At 38.5% G+C, this 25,673-nt stretch overlaps 1 protein-coding gene across 2 annotated transcripts in view; it reads right to left on the bottom strand.

The window, feature by feature from the left end:
* Positions 1–24,663, bottom strand: part of HHLA2 (HHLA2 member of B7 family) — a 100,500-nt gene extending 75,837 nt beyond the window's left edge. For both annotated transcript variants that reach the window (XM_020999952.2, XM_020999956.2), the window contains exon 1: positions 24,322–24,663. The gene's annotated coding sequence lies outside the window, so the exon portion shown is untranslated. The remainder of the gene's footprint in view (positions 1–24,321) is intronic.
* Positions 24,664–25,673: the final 1,010 nt, after the last annotated feature.

Here is a 25,673-nt window from a genome sequence, read left to right as displayed (position 1 = left end):
CTTCCTTTGCTCCCAATATTGTAGAGTTCCAAACAGCAGAAATTTGCAGAAGGGGTGATAGCAAGGAGTGAGATAGCAGTGAAAAGAGATAGCACTCTGTAGAAAGCTTGAGCAGAGATCCAGGGGACAGAGTGAACTGGGGGCATGACACATAGGTGAGGAACTGTGTAGTACCCTCTTATCCTGAGAGGGACTGACATCCATGTAGGGCCAGTTCTGTCCTCCTAGAAAAAATTGAGGTAGATATTTAACCTGGTGAACCATGAATTTCCCAGAATGAGAGGAGGCTGAGACACTTTGAGATCCAGCCTGCAGAGAAAATACCATCAAAAGGGAGGGAGTCAGAAAGTGAGTAATAGGAGAAAATAAGGAAAGAAGATGAAAATTACCAAAGTTCTCAGGAGTAAGAAAACTCAGCTAAGGACTCTTAGCAAAAGTAACCAACTAGGAAAATATTAGTAACAGAAGGAAAATGGCTTCTAGATCAGGGAAAGAGTTCAAGCATCTATGAGTAAGTATTGTAAGACAAAAGACAATAAATCACCTCATGAAGCACAGGACCCCACAAATTTTAAAGGAAGCAGGGAATCATAGCAAGATATTCATGGATATCTTAAAGGAAAAATACAAATGGTGAGAGCAGAATTTATGACCTGCAGAATGAAAACAAATGGCAGAATAAAAAAAAATTGAATCCACACTAGCAAGTCTTAGCGAAGACACAAAAGAGAAGATAACTGTTCAGGAATGCAAATGAACAGAAGTGAAGGGCAATCTGAAAGAAGAGACACAAAAAATAGTAACATTAAAGGGAAGAATGACTTCCATTCAAGCAAAATATATTGATTTTGAAGACAGGATTCAAAGAAACAACTTGTTCATGAAGTCAGTGAATAAGCCATCATTGCAAACTTACTGTATTCCAGGCAGTGTGCTAAGTGCTGGATTATAGATCTCCCAGAAGAATAAGACAGGTTGAAAAAAAAAAAAGAACCTCACAGTGCTTGAAATAATATAAGAAAACTCTGGAACTTCTGAAAACAGAAGACAAATGCCAATCAAAAGAATCCACAGATCACCTCCAGGGGAAAAAAAATCAGCAACATAAAAATAACTATGCTGAAAATTCAAAGACATATAGTGGTTTATTTCCACTGACAAACAACAAATTTTGCAAATGACTAAGAGAAACACTTTCAAACATAAAGGAAAGAAAATTTAAATAACAGAAGACTATTTTGCACCCACCAGAAACTGCAGAAGGGAATGGAATAATGTGTTCCACATATTATCATGCACACTTTTGAACCGTGGAGCTCAAAATGAATTCCAAGGTGACCTACACTGCAAATCTGAGTGTAACCATAAATGAAAAATATGGATACTCAATATTTGTATTGTTCTGGATCCTCTGTTCTATTTACACTGTCTTCTTTGGTGATATCGTCAGCTCCCCATAGCTTCATTATCAGTGCTAGGCATATGAATGCTATGTAATCTCTCTCCTGAGTTCCAGTTCTAATCACAAGCTATCTGCTAAACATTCTATTCATATCTCAAGTTCGGCATTGGCAAAAACAGAACTTTTCCCATAAAGCTCTATTTTTATTGCTAGTACCACCAATCCTTCCAGTCATTCTGATTCTTAACCTTCAAATTATCATTGTCTCTTCTCTCTCCCATAGGTCTCTTTGCTTATTTGCCAAGTCATTTTTACTCTATTACCACATCATCTTATGAATTTGTTTCTTTCACTCCACTCAGCCTAGTTCAGGATATGGATATATGTATATGCGTATGTATGTGTACATGTATATACATACACACACATACATACACACATATATGTATACATATGTGTATACACACATATATACACCTATATCCATGTGTGTGTAAGTGTGTGTATATGTGCATATACGTGTATATAAAAACATATACATGCACACATATGGCTACCTATTGGCTTATCACCTCTGATATGGACTACTATAATGGTTACCTATTGGCTTTTCTGCCTCCAATCTCTTGTCTCTCCAATTCATCCTCGATTCAGCTGCCATTTTGATATTCCTAAAACACAGGTCTGACAATGTCATCCTCCAACTTTGCAATCCTACTGAGTATAGAATGAAATGCAAATAGCTTATCTTAGCATTTAAAGCCCTCCACAATTTGACATTCACCTACCTTAACCTTGTTATTTAATAATATATTTCCCTTATGTCCTCTGTGCCCCAGTTAAACTCTCCTGCTAGCTGCCCCTGTACATGACCACCCATCTTTTGCCTTTATGTCTTTACATAAGTCATGCATCTATTTGGATTGTACTCTCTTCTCACATCTGCCTCTTAGCATCCTTAGCTCCATTCAAGGCTCAGCTCAAATCATACCACTTACTTGATGCATTTCTTGACTACTCCCAGTTTTTGGCACTCTCATATGCACATACATACATATATTTATAAGCATACATACGTGTACATATTTTTCATATATGTGCTTGTGTACGCTTGTATATAATTTACTTAGTTGTATACAATGAGTATATTGCTCCCTCCTCTTCCTTGTTGTTGTTGTTAAGTGCTTTTTCAATCATGGCTGACTCTCTGTGACCCCATTTGGGGTTTTCTTGGCAGATACTGGAATGGTTTGTCATTTCCTTCTCCAGCCCATTTTATAGATGAGGAAACTGAGGCAAATAGGGTTAAGTGACTTGCCCAGCATCACACAGCTAGTAAGTGTCTGAGACCCAATTTCAACTCATGAAGATGAGTCTTTCTGACTCTAGGCCCAGCACTCTATCCACTGCACCACCTAGCTGCCTCCTCTTCCTACTAGAATGTAAACTTTGTGAGGGTAAGGACTGTGCCTTTTCTGTGTGTGTTATCTGCAGTGCCTAGCACAGGGCTTTGTGTGTAGAGGTGCTTAATAATTGTTTGCTGAATTGAATTGAATAAGGATACTTCTGAAAGGCCAGGGTGGCAACAAAATGGGCCCCTTGTCTTGTGCTAGATGAAGTGAACTTAATCTAGTTTCACAGAATGACAGTCTCTGATGGAAAAGGCATAGCATGAGTAACCAAATACCATGTTTATCATGCTAAGGGAAATCATAATTCACTCTTTAAAGGGCTGAAAGCTGGCTTTGGCTGTAAGGCTAACATCTTGCTTATAAAGCATAGCATCCTTTGCGTCACAGCAAGATGGGGGAATCAGAAATCCAACACCACCACAAAACAAACAAAAAAATGAATCATCCCATTTCCTTATTGTCTTCATCAGAAAATATGGGTTCCATTGAATAGCAGAGAAACACTGAGTCTTGATGTCAGCAGAAAAAAAAACAACAGCTGCTTAGCAACAGGCAGTTTGAAATACCCTGATGTTTTTTTCCTCCAAGTTTTTCTTCTCTTTTCCTCCAAGTTAACTCAAGGTGTTTCATAAGCTTTTTTTTTCATTATGCCTCTAGAATGAACATATATCAGTAGTAGAGGTAGGACCATCCCAAAGATCATATAAAGGAAGAACAAATAGCAATGAATGCCTCTTCCTACTGGTATTTTGAACCAGTCTAAAAAAGTCAGTCAACAAGCAATTATTAAGCACTTACTATGTACCAGGCATTATGCTAAATGGTGGGGATACAAATAAGGGCAAAACTCCAGTCTTTGCCCTCAAGAAGATTACATTTTAATGGAAAAGAGCATTAAATAATTAAGTATATACAAGATATATATGGAGAAGATGGAAAGTAATATTAGAGAAGTCACTAGCAGCTTAAAGACTAGGAAACATACCCTACAGAATATAGTATTTGAGGTGAATCTTTTTTTTTTTAGGCAATTGGGGCTAAGTGACTTGCCCAGGGTCACACAGCTAGTATGTGTCAAGTGTTTGTTCTGAGGCCGCATTTGAACTCAGGTCCTCCTGACTTCAGGGCTGGTGCTCTATCCACTGTGCCACCTAGCTGCCCCTTTGAGGTGAATCTTAAAGAACATCAAAGCACTTTAACATGAAGGAGAGTCTTGAATAACAAACACACCTGAGTGATGTGTGTAAGTAGAGGGGAAGTCTTCCAAACTTTTGCTCCAGTGGTGCAGGCTTTTACAAATTTTTCATTATTAATAGTAGTAGAATAACAGTAATAATAATGATGATGATAACAATTGACATTTATATAGCAGTTTATGGTTTGCAAAACACTTTACATAGATTATGTCACTTGATCCTTATAACAGCCCTTACAGGTAAATATTACAGGTATTATCATTTTCCTTTTCAAGGATAAGAAAATAAAGGTTCTGAGAGGGTGAAAGACTCGACCAATGTCAAACCTCTAGGAACTATTAGAGGCAGGATTTGAACTCAAGTCTCTACTGACTGCCCATTTTTCTACTACATCATACTATTATATAACTGTTACATTTTGATTGTATAGATATGTATATATATGCATATCTATCCATGCAAATCATTTATATATGCATATGTTTATATACAGTATTTATATGTTTACATGTAAATATGTTTAGTATAAATATATTTACATACTCATATACCATTTATACATATGTATACATTTATATATTTACATACAAATACATGGCTATGTATAAACACATTTATATACCTATGTATAATCTATGCATGCATATATATATATAACATTTATATATTTACATGTAAATATGTTTATATATATTTACATAACTGAATATCATTTATATATTATATGTTTCCATATAAATATGTTTGTGTATAAATATATTTATATACCTACATATAATTTACACATACATATATGTTTATATACATTTACATCAATCTCATTTTATCTTCAGAACTATTCTCCAAAATCTGTAGTCTTGGCAACAGATTAGGAAATTTAAACCCAGGAACCTGGCCCAAAGTCACATGAGAATGGCTCTGCCATTAAGTACAATGATCTCTCTCTCCTACTACTTTGCTTCTGAATCTTTGTTAGCACCAGCTGTTAAAGCTCCTGCTTTCTCTGTCTCCAGGGACCCTCCTCCCACCCTCCAGACCACATCCCTAACTCACTGAGACTTTAAAGAGAAAGAGTGCTGTTGGTAGATTACTCACTAAGAACTAAATGTGGACATGAGGCAAATTATTACTGCGTTGCAGCTATTTGGAGGGTATACATGCAGTAGAGACCAAAAACAAAATAAAGTCTTAAATAGACATTTAGCAACATAAAAGGATTAGAAAAAATCTTGCTCCTTTGATTGGACAATCTTCGTCTTCCTCCAACCATTTTCTTCTTCCACTGAAATCTTATCCATCCTCAAGATCCTGTCAAAATGTTCGTACTCCATGAAATATTCCTCAGTTTCCATTGTCAGAACTTTTATTTCCTTGCTCAAGCTTTGCATGTGCACTTATACACTTGGTGATAAGTATACAAACATCTACTACAAAATAGGAAATATGTGTACTATCACCCCTGATTAGAATATATAATCAATGAAGGCAGGAGTATGCCTTACTGCCCTACCAAGAGTTTGGAACATTTTTGGTAGGGATGGGATTGATTTCAAAGGCATAAGGAATTTCTGGTTCAGAGCACTTAATGTTACATAAAAACTTGCTACCCTTCACCTATCATATTCCACCTCCACCCCACCTCCATATCTTTGCACAGGCTCCACCCCATACCTGGGATGCACTCCTCCTTCACTTATCCCTCTTAGAATCACTAATATCCTTCAAAGATTAGCTCAAAGGGAAGCAGAGTCAAGATGGCAGAGAAAAGGCAGGAAGTTGCCTGAACTCTCCCCAGTTTCCCTTGAAACAACTTTAAATTAAACCTCAAAATGAATTCTGGAGTGACGGACTCCACAAAAGTGGAGTTAAATAATTTTCCAGCCCAAGATAACTTAGGACTGCAGGAAAAGTCTGTTTCACTTGGGTAAAAAGGGAACATAGCCCAGAACAGGCACTGTTTAGGCAAGCCAGGGGAGGCTGTCAGCACAGATCAGCAACTGAGGCTCCATGAATCTGTCTCAGCAGGCCAGCAGCACAAGGGGCCGGGTGTGAGGCCTCCAGCACCAGCTCAGCAGGCAAACTGCCAGCCCTGGAGCCCAGGAGCAGAAAGCCGGTGACCAGATCCCTGGCCCTGGCACAAGAAGCTTGGGACAGTGACCTGTATCCCAGGAATAGAGCTCAACTTTAAAAGTCACAAAATAGGCTGGAAAATGAGCAAAAACAAAAACAAAAGCAAAAAGCCCTGACCATGGGAAGCTACTATGGTGACAGGGAAGATCAAAATAGAAACTGAGAAGAGGACAACAATGTCAAAACACCCACATGCAAAGCCACGAAGAAGAAAATGAATTGGCCAAAAAAGTCCTCCTAGAAGAGCTTAAAGGAGATTTAAAAAATCAAATAAGAGAGATAGAAGAAAAATGGGAAAATAAATGAGGGTGATGCAAGAAAACCATGAAAAAAGAGTCAACAGCTTAGAAAAAAACTTAAGATTAGCTCAAGTGGCACCTCCTATATGAAGCCTTTCCTCATCTCCCCAGTTGCTAGTCAACACCCCCTCTTCCTCTGAAATTACCTTGTACCTAATTATATTTAAACATATTATTCCTCCAATAGAACATGCACTCCTTGAGAACAACTATGTAATTTTTTTACATTGTGATGAGCACAGTGAGCACTTAATAAATGCTTTTTGATTGAACAATTCAAAACTTGCCTGAAATCTGTAAGTCATCTTTAACTTATAGTCTTAGAGAGCTGTTTAGGGGAATTGAGAGGTTAACTGAATTAACCATGGTCATGCATGGCTAGCTTGAATCAGAAGCAGTATTTGGACCCAGGTCGTGAAAGCGACATGCCATATGGCCTTTGTCTTGAATATAATAGATCCTTAATAAATGTCTGCCTCTTGAATTCCATTAAGTGAACTAAGTGGAATAAGCTGACCTCCTTCCTTGAGAAGGGCAACACCTCATTGGGCTACAAAAGCCTTAGTTATACTTATTTGGGCTTGGTAGAAGGTAGCACAAAATATGGGAAAATGCCAAGCCATACATCTGCACACAGGGGGAAGACAGCTAGACTCTAGTTAAAGTCAATGAAACTGATGTCCTCTACTGGTTTAAGGGTATAGAATTTATGGGCCACATCTTTCCAATGCCATCTTTATAGGCCCTTGTGATTGACTAGGGTGCCTAAGCCTGGGGGCTTCTCAATTCTTGGCAAATATATCCTGAAACACCAATGAGAAAAACTCAAGAAAGATATGACACCATCTTCTTTGCAAACATATTTTATTAGGATTTTAATTAGAGCTAAATTTCCCCATCTATACCAGGTTCCTTAGGAGATGGGCATTTGATTGTTCTGAAAAAATTTTAGCTGTGTATACTTTCATCCCAAGTACTGGATGAATATTTTAAAACTTTAAAAAGAAAACTAGTGATTTTCTGCAGCACAGGTTTCACTTTCACTCCTTAGTAGACTGTCTTCATAAGCTTCTGTGATTTCCCAAAATATCAGCACGCTCTATCCAATCTTCTAATCAGCCTTTCTAAACTTCCTCAGGTTGGTTTCCAGTTAAGTGCAAACAGTACATTGCTAGACCCATCCTTTCTCATTTCTAGCCTTTACTTTGCCAACATAGCCTTCACCTCCATGTCAAGATGAAATATCAAAAGAGGATATTAGGAGTAGGTAGATATATAGCCATTTTCAAGAAGAACCTTCTAAAGTACGTAGTTTATTAGGTCTATTTCAACTGAGTATCTTTGCTGAATTCAAAAGATCCTGACTGCATGAGACTCTTGAAATGATGCTCAGTGAGAAACTCATAGGCAAAAAAAGCAGAGTTTAGTTCTGGTACAGAAAATGGATTCTTGGTAAGAATTCCAGTGAAGAACATCAGACTTCTCAATAGGGCAGCAAAACACAAGGTTTGAATCAATCATTCTAGGTCCACATACCCTTGAGATAAGTATGGGTATAGTTAGTGATCTCAATGCCCTCCTAGGGGAAGGGGGGAAGGTCAATAAAGGAGGCCTTTACTGAGAAAAAGAGTAATCACTTTGGCGAACTAGATGCAAGAAAATCATGAAAAAACAGTCAACAGCTTGGAAAAAAACTTCAGATTAGCTCAAGTGACACCTCCTATATGAGGCCATTCCTCATCTTCTCAGTTGCTAGTCAGCACCCCCTTTTCTTCTGAAATTACCTTGTACCTAATTATATTTAAACACATTTCTTACATCATCATTCATCTCACCCTCTGATTTATTTAAATATTCCTTTGCTCACAAGTCTATGTTGAATATCACATGGACTTCTTGTGAAGCTTTTTACTGTATAGAGATGTTAGGCTGTTTGTAAAGAGAATGGTCCAGAGACTTCTTTCTCAGGACCACTTGGATTTTCCCATGTCCAAACTGCATTTAGTCCTAACCAATACAGAAATTGAGTTGCCCTATACTGGGGGTGGGGAACCTGTAGCCTTGAGGCCACGTGTGGCCTCTAGGTCCTTGAGGGTGGCCCTTTGAGTTTAGATTTAGTCAAAGGGCCACCCTTGAAGACCTAGAGGGCCACACGTGGCCTCAAGGTCAAAGGTTCCCTACCCCTGCCCTATACTCTGATGCTTTCTAGTTCCCTCTTTTCTGACCACCAAAATTGTTTTTGAAGAACAGTTTTGAAGTCTCCTCTTCTCCCAGTATTATTGAGTGGGGCAAGAGTCTAAATCTCTTTCTTGCCTTCATAACTGGGAGGCAGTGTCAAGGCTGGTCTTCCATTCTGCTCTCAACTCTGGGATAGAGTTACTGGTCTGGGAAGGACCAGTTCTCTTCCTAGTATCTCCATTTTCTCCTTTCGTAATTCAAGAATAATGATTGCTGCCACAACAGTTAGCTTCCATTTTCAAAGCCTTCTTCACCACTTGTGCTCTTCAGTGCTAAACAAGGTAATTAGGCCTTTAACTCTTTTCCCAATTTAGTTGGCACATTTACAGGTGTAATTAATTGTTATTATTTGTCAGAGCCCTAACAGGGTGCTTGGGACCACTGCGAAAACAAAAGCTAAGGCTGCTCTAGGGGCTTACCATCAAAGTGATTATGAACTAATTTTGATGTACTGGCAACAGGTGTCTCATGTTTTATTCCTGTACCTTGCAAATCAAATCACTGAGGAAAATATTTGGGTTTACTATAAGCAAGAGAGTCTTCAAAACAGAGTTAAAAAAAAAAACACCAACCTCAGCAGCTCCCATATCATGGAATAATAAAGGGAACTGTGGGCCAGGGACTGAATAAGAAGTCAAACTCAGTAGCAGTTTTCAGCCTTGAATTGCTTTAGAAAATCACTGGCTTTTTGTGTGCACGTATAGTCAAAAGAGCTCACTCTTTTTCAAGCTTATCAGTTCACAGAGCTGTGCTGACTTTTGTAAAAAGGAAAAACTATTCAAATGTAAGGTATTTTGGTGTTTTTGTTGTGTATGTTCTTGAACAATCAGAAGAAAGAAAGCAATAGAGGAACAAAAGAAAGAATAAAGGAATGAGATGGTAAGAGAAAGAAAGGAATCAATGAAATAAGGAAGAAGTGAGGGAAGGATGGAAGAAAGGTGAGTAGGAGGTAAGGAAGAAGCAAAGGAAAAGAGGGAAAGTGAGAGGGAAGGAAGGAAAGGAGGGAGAAGGGGGAAAGGAAGAAAGGAAGGAAGGAATCAGCAAATCTTTAGATTTGCAAATCACTGTCTCTGCAAACTTGGTTGATACTTTTTATGTAAAGAATTAGAAGAATTTCCCATTTGACAGAAACACCTTGTGATAGCATCCTTTCAGTCCATTCCTGGACCTTCTAACATGATCATATGTTAGGTCATGACTATAACCCTATAATGAGGTGACTTTTCTCCTTGCCAAGTTAGACTCCTCTGTATATGTCCTTGATCTCACCTTGCCGGTTTTCTCCAAAAAAATGCTCCCTCAATCAACCCCTCACTCTCATCTTCAACCTCTCCCTGTCTACTGCCAACAAACATAGCCAAGTCTACATCCTTAAACAGCCTTCAGTAGTTAGTCCCACCCCCTCAAGCTGTTATGCTGTTTTCCCCCTTCCTCCCTCCTGGATTCTCTCCTGCCTATCTGACTATTCATTCTTCCTAGGCTCTCTTCTCTTGTCTCTCTATATGCTTATTTAGTGACCTCATCAGCAATCATCTTGTTAATTGTCATGTCTAGATGGAGGACTTACTGGTCACAGATATCTACTCAAAGTATCTCCTGAGCATCAATCCCAGATTATCATTTGCCTTTTGGACATTTCAAATGGGATGTTCCAGACACACCCCAAACTCCCATGTTCAAAATAGAACTCGTTACCTTTCTGCAACTGCCATTTAGAAATCACTTAAGTTCATAACCTCAAACTTATCCTCAACTCCTCACATTCCCCTTCCTCTGCCCCAACCAACTGGTTACCAAATCTTGCATTTTCTACCCCCACATTCCTTGCATCTGAGTACTCTCTACTCCCATAGCTACTGCCTTAATTCAGGCCCTCTTCTTTTTCCTTGAGTACTGCAATAGCCATCTAATTGATTTCTCTGCCTCAGTCTTTCTCCACTGCACTCTATCTTCCACACTGCTACCAAAGTGATTTTCCTTAAGTGTAGATCCAACCATGTCTCTTTCGTACTCAATAAACTCCAATAGCTCCCTATCACCTCTACGATAAGATATAAATTTTTTGAGCTTTTAAAGCCATTCAGAACTTGGTTCCAGTCCTGCAATTTCATCGTATATTCTTCCCCTGCTCTAACTCTGTGGTCCAGCCAAATTGGCCTCCACTCTGTCCCATCTCTGGTCATTGCCTTTGTCCCTCCTGTTAGAAATGCTTTCCTTCTTTACCTCTTCCCTCAGAGAATCCCCCCTTCCTTCAGGATGAAGGACAAACACTACCTTTTGCACAAGGCATTTCCTCATCCTCCCACTTAGTAGTACCCTCTGTCCTTCCCTTTTATTTATTTTGTGTTTATTATATATATGTATTTAGTTTGTATTTACCAATAAATGTGGTCTCTCCTATTAGACTAGAAGATAAAGATCATGAGAGCATGGAATGTTTCAATTTTTGTTTTATTTTAATAATAATAGCTAACGTCTATATAACACTTACTATGTGTCAGATAGTGTGTAAAGCATTTTGCAATGATTATCTCATTTGATCTTTACAACAATCCTGGGAGGTAGGTTCTATTATTATCTCCATTTTATCGATGAGGGAATTGAGGAAAACTGAGGATAAATGACTTGCCCAGGGTCACACAGCTAGTAAATGTCTAAGGCCAGATTTGAACCTATATTCCTGACTCCAAGCCCAGGACTCTATCTACTGTGCCACCTAACTTAGGTAATTAATAAATTTTTGTTGATTGAGGCCACTGAAAAAGTTGCCATCAAGTCAGTATACTAAACTTTTCACATAATTCTAATGACTTTTGCTAGACCTTACACATAAGCTGACCTTGCTAAACCAGAAGGAGGGGGCTTGATAAGGAACAGTCCCACAGGGTTTTCATTTTCTCTAGCTCTTGGTAAAACCAGGGTAGCTAGATGGCTGAATGACAGAATGCTGGGCCTGGAGTCAGGAAGACCTGAGTTCAAAACTGGCCTAAGACACTTACTTACTGAGTGACCCTGGGCAATCACTTAACCTCTGCTTACCTTAATCCATTGGAGGAGGAAATGGCAAACCACTCCAATATTCTCGCTAAGAAAACCTCATGGCCAGTATTGGCATAAGAGGGTCCCCAGGGTCACAAAGTCAGACAAATAACTGTTCTTTCTGTCTGGTCACTGATCATGTCAGACCATGCCTACCTCTCACCCTTCCAAGCCAGTGGCCCAAATTATGATTTCTTTTTCCTAACCTATCTCACTTCTTTTCATCCTAATATTTAGTGGTCATAGATTTAGAGATGAGAGAAACATTAGCGGCTATTGAGTCCAATAAGATAAAGAAACTGAGGCACACAGAGATTGTGATTTGCCCAGGGTCACATAGCTAGTAAATTTTGGAGTCAGAAAGACCTAGTTGTAATTCTGGCTCAAAGTCTGTCTACACTATCTCCACTATATTTTTCTGCTTCTTGGCTCAAAAGTGGCCACATGACTTCATTTTAAGTAAACCCAGTAGAACCTAGAAGAGATACTGATTTATAATCTAATTGCACTCTCTTTGAAGGAACAGCTGTTTCTACAGCTTTGGAACTGTGGAAAATTACATTCTCACTGTATGGAAATAATTTTAAATGGATTTACATGTTTGCGCTGAATTAGAAATCCCCCTGCTTCTGATAGTTACTGGCCATGGCAAATCATTTAACCTCTAAGACTCAAAGTTACAGTTGGATTCTAGCCTGCCTCCAAGGAGGGAGTTCCGCCACATGAGTGGGATCACAAAACTCTGAGGCTTTCACATTATGGGGTAGAAACCACTGGTATATTAGTTACCCTCGGGCCTCCTAAATCTACCCTCTGCCCTGACTAACCCTGTAGTCAGCATTCTCTGTGACTTGACGTTCCTGAACTTGCCTTTTAAGGATTAGAAGGGAAAAATTAGTACTAAATCTTCTCCTTCCTAGTCTCCACATGAAGATATAACAGACTTTCCTCCCTTGTGAAATTCCACTGTCTTTTAATTATACTCTGCTCCTATGTTAACTGCTGAAGTAGGCCAGTCTAAAAAGACAGAGCCCTGGGCTAGCAACCTTTTATTTCAACTGGCATCAATCAGTTAACTGTTCTGCTGTTTGTTGTACTCCAAGCAAGAAAAGAAAGAAAAGGTAATATTTCCTGATCTCCTTCAGGCAGAGCTTCTGAAGCTTCATTACTGCAAACTGTTTCTCAATTTTGATAACCCTTTTCTTTTTCAAAGATAGAACAAAAGATTGAGCAAGATACTGAGTCAGAAGACTGAAAATGAAATTAATCCAAAGATTAGGAGACCAAACCTTTTTTCTTCCTCTAGAACATTTCTCATATCTAACCCCTTCTTGCCAGTAAAGCAGCGTTTAAGCTATTTCCTTAAGCCCTCATCACCTCTTGCCTAAATTATTCCAATAGCCTTCTAATTGAGCTCCCTGCCTCAAGTTTCTCTCTACTTCAATTATTTTCCCCACGACTGCCAAAGTGATATTCCTTAAGAACATGTTACTCATCATCTCATTAAACTCCAGGCTGTAGGTCAAAATGCTAATTCCTTTGAGAGGTTGGGAAAGGAATGCACAATATGGCTACTATAATGTATGAAAGATTTGAGAGACATAATTTCTGGGTAATTAATCATTTTATTAATTATAACTAGCATGTAATTTATAAAAGGATGGTCATTTGACCTTCTCTCATGAGCCAAAGACAGATCATGGTGGTTTCTTGACTTCTATATGCCCTTGGAAGAGTGGGTGCTCCCAACAGGTAGCAATCAACTCTGATTGGTTAACAATTAATGAGAAAAATGAAGAAGTGGACCAATGACTGTGATTATGTTGCTTTTACTCCCAGACCACCCCCAGCTCCAGGCAATTTAGACAAAAGATCTACCCCCACCCCACCCCACCCCAGCCTGAGTAGAACACAATGGGCTTCCCTACTTGGGTGGGGTCTGAACAAAATTAAGGAGAAAGTTAATCCAATCTCTTTATCAGTAATGTCCTTCAGATGCTGATTTGACCTAGTAGAAAATGAGGAAGTAGGAAGGGAAAAAATCCCTGGATCTCCCCAGTAATTAGTTATTCAATAATCATTTCTCTCTCTACAGCTAAGAGTGGGGCTAGACTTAGAAGGATATTAAAAACTCAACAGGCATTCTGTCTGTTCTTCACCTACCAGATTCTATCTCTCATCTCCTATTTCCATGTTTTTTCACTGGTTGTCCATCATTCCCAGAATGCTCTCCCCCTCCATCTCCACCTCTCTTCTTTCAAGATTCAGTTCTAGCACCACCTTCATTTCAGATACCTCCAATTACTTTGTATTTAACTACCTTGAATTTATTCTCTTATATTTATTTCTGTGTATACATATTTGTCTCACCCATCAGAACATAAGCTATTTACAAGTAGGGATCGTTTCATTCTTTGTATTTGTATCCCCATAGCCTAGCTAGCAATTTGCCTGGCACATAGTAGGTGCTTAATAAATGCTTGTTAATTAACACTAACTTAAGACTGGAAGTAAGCAGTAGGAGCTAGTTAGTGGGGTTGATTTGTCCCAGTGGAAAGTACCTAAGATGTTTAAGGATATTCCCTGAGGCGCATGAGATCACAAATCTAGAATGAAAAGAAATCTTTGAGATCATTTAGTCTAATTCTCCCATTTTACAGATAGGATAACCGAGATATAAAGAGGCTCAGAGACTTGCCCAATATTATACAAGATGAAAATATCAGAGGTGGGATTCTTCCTGTCCTTTCCACTGTACCACAAATCTGTTTCTATCTTCACCCAAAGCTTCCAGTGTATACTACAGAAATCTTAAATTCAATATGCCTAAAATATAACTCACTTTCGTTCCTCACAGGTCCTCCACTCTTCCCAACTTTCTCATTACCATATTTTAAAATGTTTATTTTCAGTTCCAAATTCTCTCCTATCCTCTACTCCTCCCCCACACAATGAGAAAGAAAGAAATGTGATACCCATTATACATATGAAGTCATGCAAAACATACTTCCACATTAGCCATATTGCCCAAAAAAAAGAAAAGGAAAAGGAAAAAAAGATGTTTCAATCTGCATTCAGACTTCATCAGTTCTCTCTCTGGAAATGTTTAGCATTTTTCATTGTGAGACTTTTAGAACTGTCATCTTTCCCATTACTATTGAGGGTGCCACCATGTTCCCAGTCACCTAGGTTCAGAACCTAGATGTTATCCTTGACTCCTAACTCTCACCCACCCAAAGTATCCAATCTATTGCCAAGTCTTGTTATTTTTTACCTTCACAACACCTCTTTAATGTATCCACTGCTTTCTCCTCACACAGCTACTACCCTGGTACAGGCTCTTATCACCTTGTGATTGTACCATTTCTGTCATTATCTGAAGATTGTCTCCCTACCTCAAATCTCTCCCCAGGCCAATCCATCCTCTACTCAACTGTCAAAGTGAAGCTTCTAAAAAACATGTCTGACCATGACACCACTTACTCATTAAATTCCACTAGCACCTTATCACCTCCAGGGTAAAATACAAAATGTTCAGCTAGACATTTAAAGGCCTTCACAACCTTGCCTCTTCCTACCTTATCCTTTGCTTCCCTCTGCATACTCTATGACCCAACTACAAAGGCCTACTTTTTCTTCAAAGGGCACACTCAATTTCTTGACCCTGTCCCCCACGCTCCTCTTCTTCATTTGGTTTCCCTGGCCTCCTTCAAGACTCAATTCAAATTTTACTCTTTGTAATAGGCCTTCCTCCTCCACCTTCACTCCAAAAGTACTTTCCAGTGTCTATCTTTTGCATTTATAGTTATTTTCATGTTTTTCTTCCATTAGAATGTGAACTCCTTAAGGGCATATTTTTTGTCTCTTTTGCATCCCTAGACCTGAGTATAGTGCCTGGTAGTACTTACTCAATGTTTGTTAAATGATTTGCCATAGCCATCCAAATCTGTTTCTGTATTCACCTGACTACCTCTTTTACGATTTTATTTTTCATAAATGAACTTCATAATAAGCCTTTAAGAATGAAACGAGCCCAATTTATGAATGGTTCTGTACTGAGAAGAAGTCAACATAGCCATTGGGGATGATAAAGAAGAAGACAATGAGATATTGCGATAGTTTAAGCAGGCTCACCAAAGAAGGATAATTACAGTAAACCACAGAGAATTTGGTGTACAAAACCCCACAGTTACAGAAGAATAGAGCCATCAGTTTGGATACGTAGAATGTGTGGCCAAAAGGGTATGGTCAACTTGACAGGGTTAAAGGATGAGGTTTTTGCAGTCAGAGTACCAGGTCTCAAATCCCAGCTTGACCACTTGCTTCCAGTGTGACCTTGGACAATTCATTTAAATATTCTGCTCTCAATTTCCTCATCTATACAACGAATTAGATGAGATCCTAAGATCTTTGATGAGGATAGAACATAATCATTGGGTTGGGATGAGTGTTCATCAACCCATTAACCCCTGATTGAGAATGAATAATAGAATCTTATCATTGGGTTAGGGGAATGATTTGATTGACTACTCCACCAAGTATGATCTCTTGAACCTTAAAAATCTTAGGGACTTCCTATTAGTACTACCTGCACAAAGGCTTATTCCAGTGTCTCACATGAAATATGAAGGTGATCCCAAGTCCTCAAAGGCTATGCAAGTGGAATGCAAGTTTTGGCAGTTTCTACCATGCTACAAAGACTTCAAGTATGGCCCCAGTAAGAGATTGACTATTTTCTGATTACCAACCCAGCCACTTATGGAGGGGTATATTACAAGTAGACCAGCCACCTAGTGGTGAAATTTTGCTGGACATGATAATCCATGAAACAAAAAATATTCTTTAAATGGTCCTGAGTCCTATTCTTAGTCAAGAAGCATTTATTAAGCAATTACTATGTGCCAGGCACTACACTAAGCACTTGAGTTTACAAAGTTAGGCAAAAGACAGTCTCTGACCTGGGGGAGCTTACAATCTAATGGAGGTGACGACTTGCAAACCACCATGTATAAACAAGATATTCAAACCTAACTTGGAGACAATTCACAGAGGAAAGGACTAAAATTAAGGGGGGCTAAGAAAGGCATCTTGCAGAAGGTGAGATTTTAGCTGAGATTTGAAGAAAGCCAGGAAATTGGGAGGCAGAGAGGAGGAGGGAGAGTATTCTAGGCATGGGAACAGCTTGTGAAAATGCAGTTAGGAAATGGAGGATCTTTAAGGAACAGGAAGTCACTGTCACCAAGTTGAAGAATATGAACAGAGAATACTTACAAGACTGGAAAGGTAAGAGGGCCAGGTTGTGAAAGGCTTTGAATGCCAAACAGAGTTTCTTATATTTGTTTCTGGAGCTTATAGGGAGCCACTGGAATTTATTGAATAGTGTGGTGACATGCTTAGACCTGCACTTTAGGAAGATCAGTTTGACAGATGAGTGAGAGATGGACTGGAGTGCAGAAAGAATTGTGCCAGAGAGACCAGCCAGTAGGCTATTGTAGTAGTCCAGGCATGCACCAGGGTGGTTACAGTATCAAAGAAGAGAAGAGGATGTATGCTAGAGATGTTACGAAGGTAAAATTGACAGATGTTGGTAACAGATTGGGTAGGGGAAGGGCAGTGAGAGAGAATGAGGAGTTGAGGATAATACCTAGGTTGCAAGACTGGATGACTGGGATAATGGTGGTACTCTCCACCTTAATAGGAAAGAAAGGAAGAGGAGATGGTTGGGGTGGGGGGGGAGGAGATAATGAATTCAGTTTTGGACATGCCAAATTTAAGATGCTTATGGCAGTGCTTCTTAAACTATGGGTTGAGACTTCATATGGGGTCAAGTAACTGAATGTGGGGGTCACAAAAAATCTGGCAACAACAAGAGGTTTCTGAACATGCAATGACCACAAATTAATTCAAAATCAAACACATAATGAGCCCAAAGTGTTTCTGGCAGCATTTGCCCATCTTGCATTGCACAACTTCACTGCAGCCATGGTTCTGAACATACAACATGAGCACTTTGCACTGCAACATGCCATCACACTATGCAACACCATTGAATACTGCCAGAAACTCCTCGGTTCAGATTCAAGACTATTGTATGTTATGAATTGCAGTGTTTTTACTGTACATACAAAATCGTTAAATGAATTTTGGCTTGGGATTAGGACAGAATTTCCAACAATTTCTGAAATGGCCCTAAACATACGTCTGCCATTTTGTGCTATGTATTTATGTGAAGCACTGTTTTCAGCATTGATGATTATAAAATCAAAATATCAATCAACACTGAAAAATGTTGAAGATGCTCAACTCCTGCAGTATCAAATATTCAGCCAAAATTTAATTCTTTATGTAAAAATAAACAAGCACATCCATCTCATTAGTATGCAAATTTGCTTTCATCTTTAATAAATAGCAAAATTATATGTATACCAAAGAATTATTTTAAAATAAATTTCTTTATGATTTATTATCAATAAATGTCTGATTTGCAGACCTATTTTATATACCTATATATCCAGGGTCACATAAAAATTTCTCAGATGAAAAGGGGTTGTGAGAGGAAAAAGTTTAGGAAGCCTTGGTCTATGGGACATTCATTTCAGGATGTCTAATAGGCAGTTGGATATTCAAGTCTAAGAAGTTAAGTTGATCTTGGAATTCTCAGCATAGAGAAAATAATTGACTCCATGGGAGCTGTTTCCTCCATTAGAATGTCTACTCCTTGAGGGCAGGGACTGCATTTTTTGTCTCTTTGTATCCCTAGAACTTAGCATAGAGTCTGGCACATAGTACTTAATAAACACTTGCTAACTGACTCATTGTACCCATTCAAATCTGATGAGATCACCAAATGAAATGGTAGAGAGCAAGGAAAAAAGAGGGGTCAGGACAGAGCCTTGGGGGGGACACTCCTGGTTAGCAGACATTACCTGATGAAGATCCAGCAAAGGAAACTAAGAAAGCATGATAATACATGGAAGAGGACAACCAGCATAGAGCAGTGTTATGGAAAACTAGAAAGAAAAATGTGTCAGGGAGAAGAAGCTGATCTATGATATCAAAGAGAAGTCAAGAAGAATGAAGATTGAGAAAAGGCCTTTTAATAGATTTGGCAGTTGAGAGATCATTGGTAACTTTGGAGAGGGCAATTTCAGTTGAATGATGAGGTTGGAATCATAGCTAACATTTTGTTGGTTTTGCTATCTGGGGCCATTGCTTCTAAAAAAACTAAAAGTAAGGTCACGCAGAGGGCACCAGAGAAACATAGGGTGGGTATGAGTAGGCTTCAAAATATGACCCACAAAGAACTTTGAAGAACAAAAATAAAGAGATCAGAGAAAGCGGAAAAGGCCATCCATGTGCAGAAATATCTATAGCAGCTCTCTTCAGAATAGTAAAGTACTAAAAACTAAGGTGGTGTCCATTGCCTAGGGAATGGCTAAACAAATTATGGTATTAGGGTTGTTGGTGTTTGTCCTTCATTCTGGAAGAAAACCAAAGACATCAGGAAGGTGACCTGGAAATGAATTGGATTTAAGTGAGGCAGGGCTGTGCAAAGTCATCAGCCTCACTCTCTCCTCCAACGTCATCTGACTCCATTGGCAAGACACAGGTCAGGACAACTGGAGATGACTCCAGATGCAATGTAAGCTAAGGCAGGTTTCAGGTTCTCTGAGGCAACACCCATTCAAATTAAGGCTAGGTAAGAAATGAGATAGGAATAGGATAGTGCTATAAAAATGGAAGAAAGAGAAAATTTTAGCAAAAACTGGGAAGATTTGTATCAACTATCACAGAATGAAATGAGCAGAACCAGAAGGATAATTTATATTGCAACATCAATATTTTCATAAACGAATAATTCTGTAAGATAAAAGAACTCTTGATCAACACAATGATCAACAATGAATCCAAAGGTCAGGGGTGATGGATTACTATGCAAGATGAGTAGCTTATTTTTTGGATGTGGCCAATTTGTTTGGTTTGATTATGTTTATTTGTTAGAAGTGTTATGTATTTCTTTTCATTTTAGTTCCTCAGGGATATAGTAGAAATACTTGATAATGCTATGAAAGGAACATAAGCTGCAGCTAATGACCCATTATGGATAATGACCTTGGCTGAAGAATTCTGGTATGGCATTTAGAATAACCAGGTTCTAATTCCTGCCATAACCATGGGCCTTGATTTCCTCCACTGTAAAATGAATGGGGTGGACAAAATGGTCTCTAAGGTCCCTTTCTGTTCTGGCACTCTAAGTCTACGGCATTTCAGTGCACATTTTATCTCCACACCTGCTCAGCCTCAATCTTAGTAAGAGAGGAATCAGACTTCCTCTGGGACCTTGGGGAAGTAAGTCACTTCTCTTTTCTGGGAAGCAAAATCAAATTTAAAAAAAATCAGTAAAATCAAGGAGTTGGATCCTTCTAGTACTAACATGATATTTTTGAAGATTTTTTTTGTCAATGGATAGAGTACTGGGGCCTGGAGTCATTAAGACCTGAGTCCAAATCAGTCCTCAGACATGTACTGTGTGACCCTGGACAGTTTCTTCATCTGCAAAATGGGGTAATGATAGCACATATCTCCCACGGCTGTTATGAGGATTAGACGAGATAATGATTATAAAGTATTTAGCATGGTGCCTGGCACATAGTAAGCACTAGTATTATTGTCATCATCATCATTATGGAGGGGTGTGTGGCAGTTTTAAGTCCTCCTCCATTCTACTTCCCCGAAGCATTCATTTGTAATCAAGGTCACCACTTTTGCCCCAACCCCCAATAATCCATTATTCTTGGATAGCAAGTGTGAAGAAACAATTAATTATTCTTGATAACTTGGTGCAAAGTTTTATTACTTTCAGTAAGAAACTACCTAATGGGTAGCTGGGCAGTGGCTTTCTGGTGAGTGACTTAGGGTCTCTGCCTCCCCTCTGCCCCCGCCCACATGGTAGCATTTGGGTGGCTTCTCCCAAAAATTCCCAGTGAGGGCTCTCACTGTCTTTGTTGTCTTTGCAACAAAGACAAGACACAAAGAAGCTAGATGGAGCAATAAAAGGGGCATAGCATTCAAAATTAGGGAGACATGAGTTCAAATCTTGCTTCAGTCACTTATTAGCAGTAAGTGCAAGCGATGTTGGGCAAGTCACTTAATTCTGTTTACCTCAGTTTCCTCAAATATAAAATAATACCACCTAACTCACAGGGTTGTTGTGAAGATCATATGAATTAATATACATAAAATGCTTTGCAAACATTAAAGTTTTACAAAAATGCCAACTATTAATAGCAGTATGTATCACATTGCATGGGAAATAAATTACTATTTTAACTCAGGAGAAATTGTGGAACATCCCAAAGGGAGTAGGTTGGGAATGTTATTATGGAAAAAGGAAAAGTCATTATTTATCCAAAACAAAGCCAAGGCTATGCCAGGATGCAGTGTGCCAGGAACTGCTGAAATATGAGGAAGCTCCCTACTTGATTCTAAGCTCTTGTCAGCAAAGATTGTGTTTTATTCATTTTTGTATTCCCCTACTCATAGGCCCTACCAAAATATTGCATGCATGGTAGATGTTCAATAAATGTTTTTTGAACCCTGACTGAATCAAGCTCATTGAGTAGGTGCAGAAAAAATTAAAGTGTTGAGGAATGAGATAAGACTGTTCTCCTATGTGTACCCCTTCCTGCATATGCAAAATTTCTTGTAAAAAATATCATTTCAAATTCGAGAAGCAGAATAAAAAAAGATGGCAAAGGGACAGCAATATAGGTTAAGTTATTGATTACATAGTTGACGTCACTCTGGTGACAAAATAGGAAAGTGAGCAAGTACTTAAGCACATACCAGAACAGCAGCAGCAAATATGATAGAATATCACACAGAAAAATGCTGGATGGCACATATGAGCTGGCTTCAAAATATGACCCACAAAGAACTTCGAAGAACAAAAATAAAGAGATCAAAGAAAGAGGGTGTGGATTCAAATACTGCATCTGATACTATCTCTATATCTGTAGGTATATACTATATCTCTGGGCATATCACTTACATCTCTCTGGATCTCAGTTTCCCCATCTGCAAAGTGAGGAAGTTGAAGTACATGGTCTCTAAAGGAACTTTCACCTCTAAATCTGTGATTTTAAGAAAAGAATTAAAAGATGGGAGAAAAGAAACTAATAGCATTGAATAGTGAGAATTATATACATGCTGTAGAAAGTATGCTCTTTTTATGCATATTTATTTTCCTTTGTAACATTTAGGTCCAGATATGATTCCTGCCCTCAAGGAACTCACAATTTAATAACGGGAGACTTTTCTCTCTCTTCCCCATAAGGAATTAATTTTGTACTATGGAGACCAAAACTGCCCCTTTTGGGAATGGCCTTGGAAACAGCAAGGGAGTCGGCTTTCACTGAAACCAAAAGCAAGATTCCTAACCAGCTATATCAGATCTATTTGGCATATGATATGCATAAGGACAAAGTCTGGACTTATGATTTCAAAGTTATGTGGAACTCTAAGCTCCTTCTATTAATCCAAGTCAGAACTTTGTTTGCAAATGATAATCTCAGATAGTTGCCTGGAACAAAAGGAGATTAAATGTTTTGCCCATAGAGTCAGTATGTGTCAAAGATGGGCTAAGCCTTAACCACCGAATGGGTATTGCCTGAGGCAAACTGAGACCTGGAAAAGCCAAGGTTTACCACTGCATTCAGGGCCATCTCCAGTCACCCTGATCTATGTCCTGCCACTGGACCAACATGTCTCTGCAGGAGAAAGTGAGGCTAGTGACACTTAAATCCAATTCACTTTCAAGTCATGACATCAGTTTTCTGATGTCGTGGTGCTCTTTGAGAATGAAGGGCAAACGACAACAATGTCATCAATGGGACTTGAAATCAGTTCTTCCTGGTGTCTATCAGCCAATCAATAAACATTTCTTAAAGATCTACTATGTACCAGGCACTGTGCTAAGCACTAGGGATACAAAATTAGGCAAAAGACAGTGTATAGAACTAAAGTGGGGAAGGGTCACCTTCCTCTTCTCCCCCTTAGGTGCTGTGGCTCAGAAAGCCAGAATTAGGGTTTTTGGTCTGTTTCATTTTTACTTTCCTGTTCTACATGCAGACCCAGGCCAGATGTTGCCACCAGCTCAGCAGGGAAGCCCTAAGAAACCGGAGTTCTGAGATGAGAGTTCAGTGGGTCTTTGGACTTGAGATTTAGTGGGACTGTGTTACATAGAAACTGAATTATTCTACGAACCTAATCTCTCTCCCCTTTCCTTCCTAGAGTCTAAGAAAATAAGTGCAAGGGGAGGGATTATGTCTCCTAGGTGTTATGGGGAGCATGCTTGTATATTTGTTCTTGCTATGCTTTTGAACTAAATATTCCTTTATAAAAGCTAAAGTGATTGTTAAGTGGTTAATTAGAACGCTGGTAGAGGGGACCCCTTAAAATATGGGGAGCATAACTGATATGAACTTGAGCCAGTGGCAAAGACTAGACACCCCCAAGGCCAATTAAAGATATTAGAGAACCATGAGAGTGGGGTAGAATGTAACATAACCAGACTTCAGGAAGTAAGGGCCAGAGTAGATACTGGGACACGCACCTATCCACACCCACACACACATACCACACACACACACACACACACACACACACACACACACATGTATATGTCACCTGACAGTGTTTGTACATACACATATATATTCATATGCACATATATTATGAATAATGTATACACGTATGTGTGTAAATATATGTTGTTGTTGTTCAGTCATGTCTGGCTCTTCATGACCCCATGGATCATAGTATGTCAGGCCTTTCTATCCTCCACTATCTTCCAAAGTATAGGGGCTTATCTTCTAATGTCATCTCATCATTTTAATACTGTCCATGGGATTTATTGGGCCAAGATACCAGAATGGTTTGCCATTTCTTTCTCCAGAGGATCATCTTTTGCCAGAACTCTCTGCTATAATCTGTTCATCTTGGGTATCCCTGAATGGAATAGTTCACAGTTTCATTGAGCTAGACAAGCCTCTCCACTATGACAAGGCAGTGATCCAGGAGGAGGTATATATACATAAACATATATTATATATTTGCAAATATTTAATATACATACACATATATATCTTTGTATCAACCCAAATACAACTGAGCAAAGTAACGTTGTTTTGTTGCTTTATTCATTGACCTTATAGGAACCTTTAAAAATATTATTTTTAATTATTTATAATATATCTATCATAATATAATCTATCAACACCAAAATACTTGTCACCTTGGATATAAGATTTCACAATATATCTTTTCCCTTTGCAAACTCTAAAAGTTATTAACAAAAGAAAAAACTGTTATTCAGATTAAAGGAATAGTTCTCTCTCTCAGAATTTCTCCAACTTTAATTATATTTACCTTACATACAATATTGAACACCCAAGTAGTATGTCAGAAGGTAACTACTTTTTCCAACTCTTCCTATGATAAGAAAAGCATGTCATATCCAAAACAAATGAAATCAGTTCTACTCAGTTCCAACTCCCAGATTTTAAGTCTTCATTATAATAGAAATTTAGTGAAAGGTTCCTTACCTTTAATGGAAAGCTGTGAGATGGCTTAAAGTCTTGCAAGGAATGAAACTACCAGGTGTTCCACCTAATCAGAATAACTCATGAGACTTTGCCCTCTGATTCATAAACCTCATTTACCCTCAGTGACAGTGGATGTTAAATTTTCCCCCTCAACTTTTCTGAAGAAATAAAAACTTCATGTCCTTTCAGGCTAATTTTAGTTTATTTACAAGAAGTAAATAAAAGCTGGTCCCTGCAGGATATTAAGGAGCCTAAAAGGATGAAGAATTCCATGAAATGAAGGAGGGTAAGAAACAAAAGAAAGGCAGAAGCATTGCTGGGCAAACTGATCACAACCTCACAGAAAATAGCTTTCCCCAGAAGGGACAAGATGCGTTAAGTAGAAAAACAAAAGGGGTGTGGCATGGGGCAAGTGTTTATTTTCTTCCTCCTATTCAGTTCTATTTTTATCTACCTTTCTTTTTTTCCTTTTTTTTTTCCCAGTAGTTCTGGATATCTTATTTTTTTCAAGATTTTAATTATGATTTTGTATTATGAACTTGACAAGCATTAGCAAATACATATGTTTCCACATACAAAGAACAGAAGAAGAGGTTTGCATGTAAAATCACGAATCTGCATAATAAGGAATTCTTTTTCAAAGTATGTAACAAATTTAACAGATTACTTTCAATAAGGTTCTTCCTGTTTAAATTTCCTTCTATTCTCTCCTGAGCATTTTTAAAAAAAAGGCATTTCATTGATGTTCCTTTTCTTCTTTTTATCTGAATCATTTTCACAAGACTCCCTTCATTCTTTCCAATTCTTTCCCCCTTAATCCTCCCATTCCCAAAAAATGAACAGTCAAGTAAAGCAAATCTAAACATTGGTCATATCTGAAAATGTTTGTCTCATTCTGAAAATCTCATCCATCACCCCTCTGATGCTGATGCTGATGATGCTAATAGGTATAAGTAATGATAATAATAATAAACAACCTAAAGGAGAGCAAAAATGCAGAGACAGCAGAACAAGTTACAAAATAAAATTTAAAAATGAAAGGACTTCAAGAAGGCCTAAGCTTCTCACAAAACAAAGCAACCAAGCTACAAGACAGAGCTGATTGAAACAGTGTGAGAATTATTGGTTTCCCAGAAAAATAAGAAGAAATAGGTCTGAATACCATGTATCATAAAATTATACAAGGAATTTGCCTGGAAGTATTTAATAGTGGTCAAATGGCAGATGACTGAATTCACAGGAAGCTGATGATGACCTTCAATTTTACATGCCCAGAAATAGACATAAAATTGCAGAGCATTGGTATTGAAGAAAAGCTTACAAGTATCCAGGAAAAAACAAATCACAGAAGG

Source organism: Phascolarctos cinereus, unplaced genomic scaffold (genome assembly GCF_003287225.1).
Source record: "Phascolarctos cinereus isolate Bilbo 61053 unplaced genomic scaffold, phaCin_HiC Scaffold_726;HRSCAF=1367, whole genome shotgun sequence".
NCBI classification, from domain to species: domain Eukaryota; kingdom Metazoa; phylum Chordata; class Mammalia; order Diprotodontia; family Phascolarctidae; genus Phascolarctos; species Phascolarctos cinereus.
Note: the sequence above shows the minus strand (reverse complement) of the source record. Positions and strands in the feature narration are given on the sequence as shown.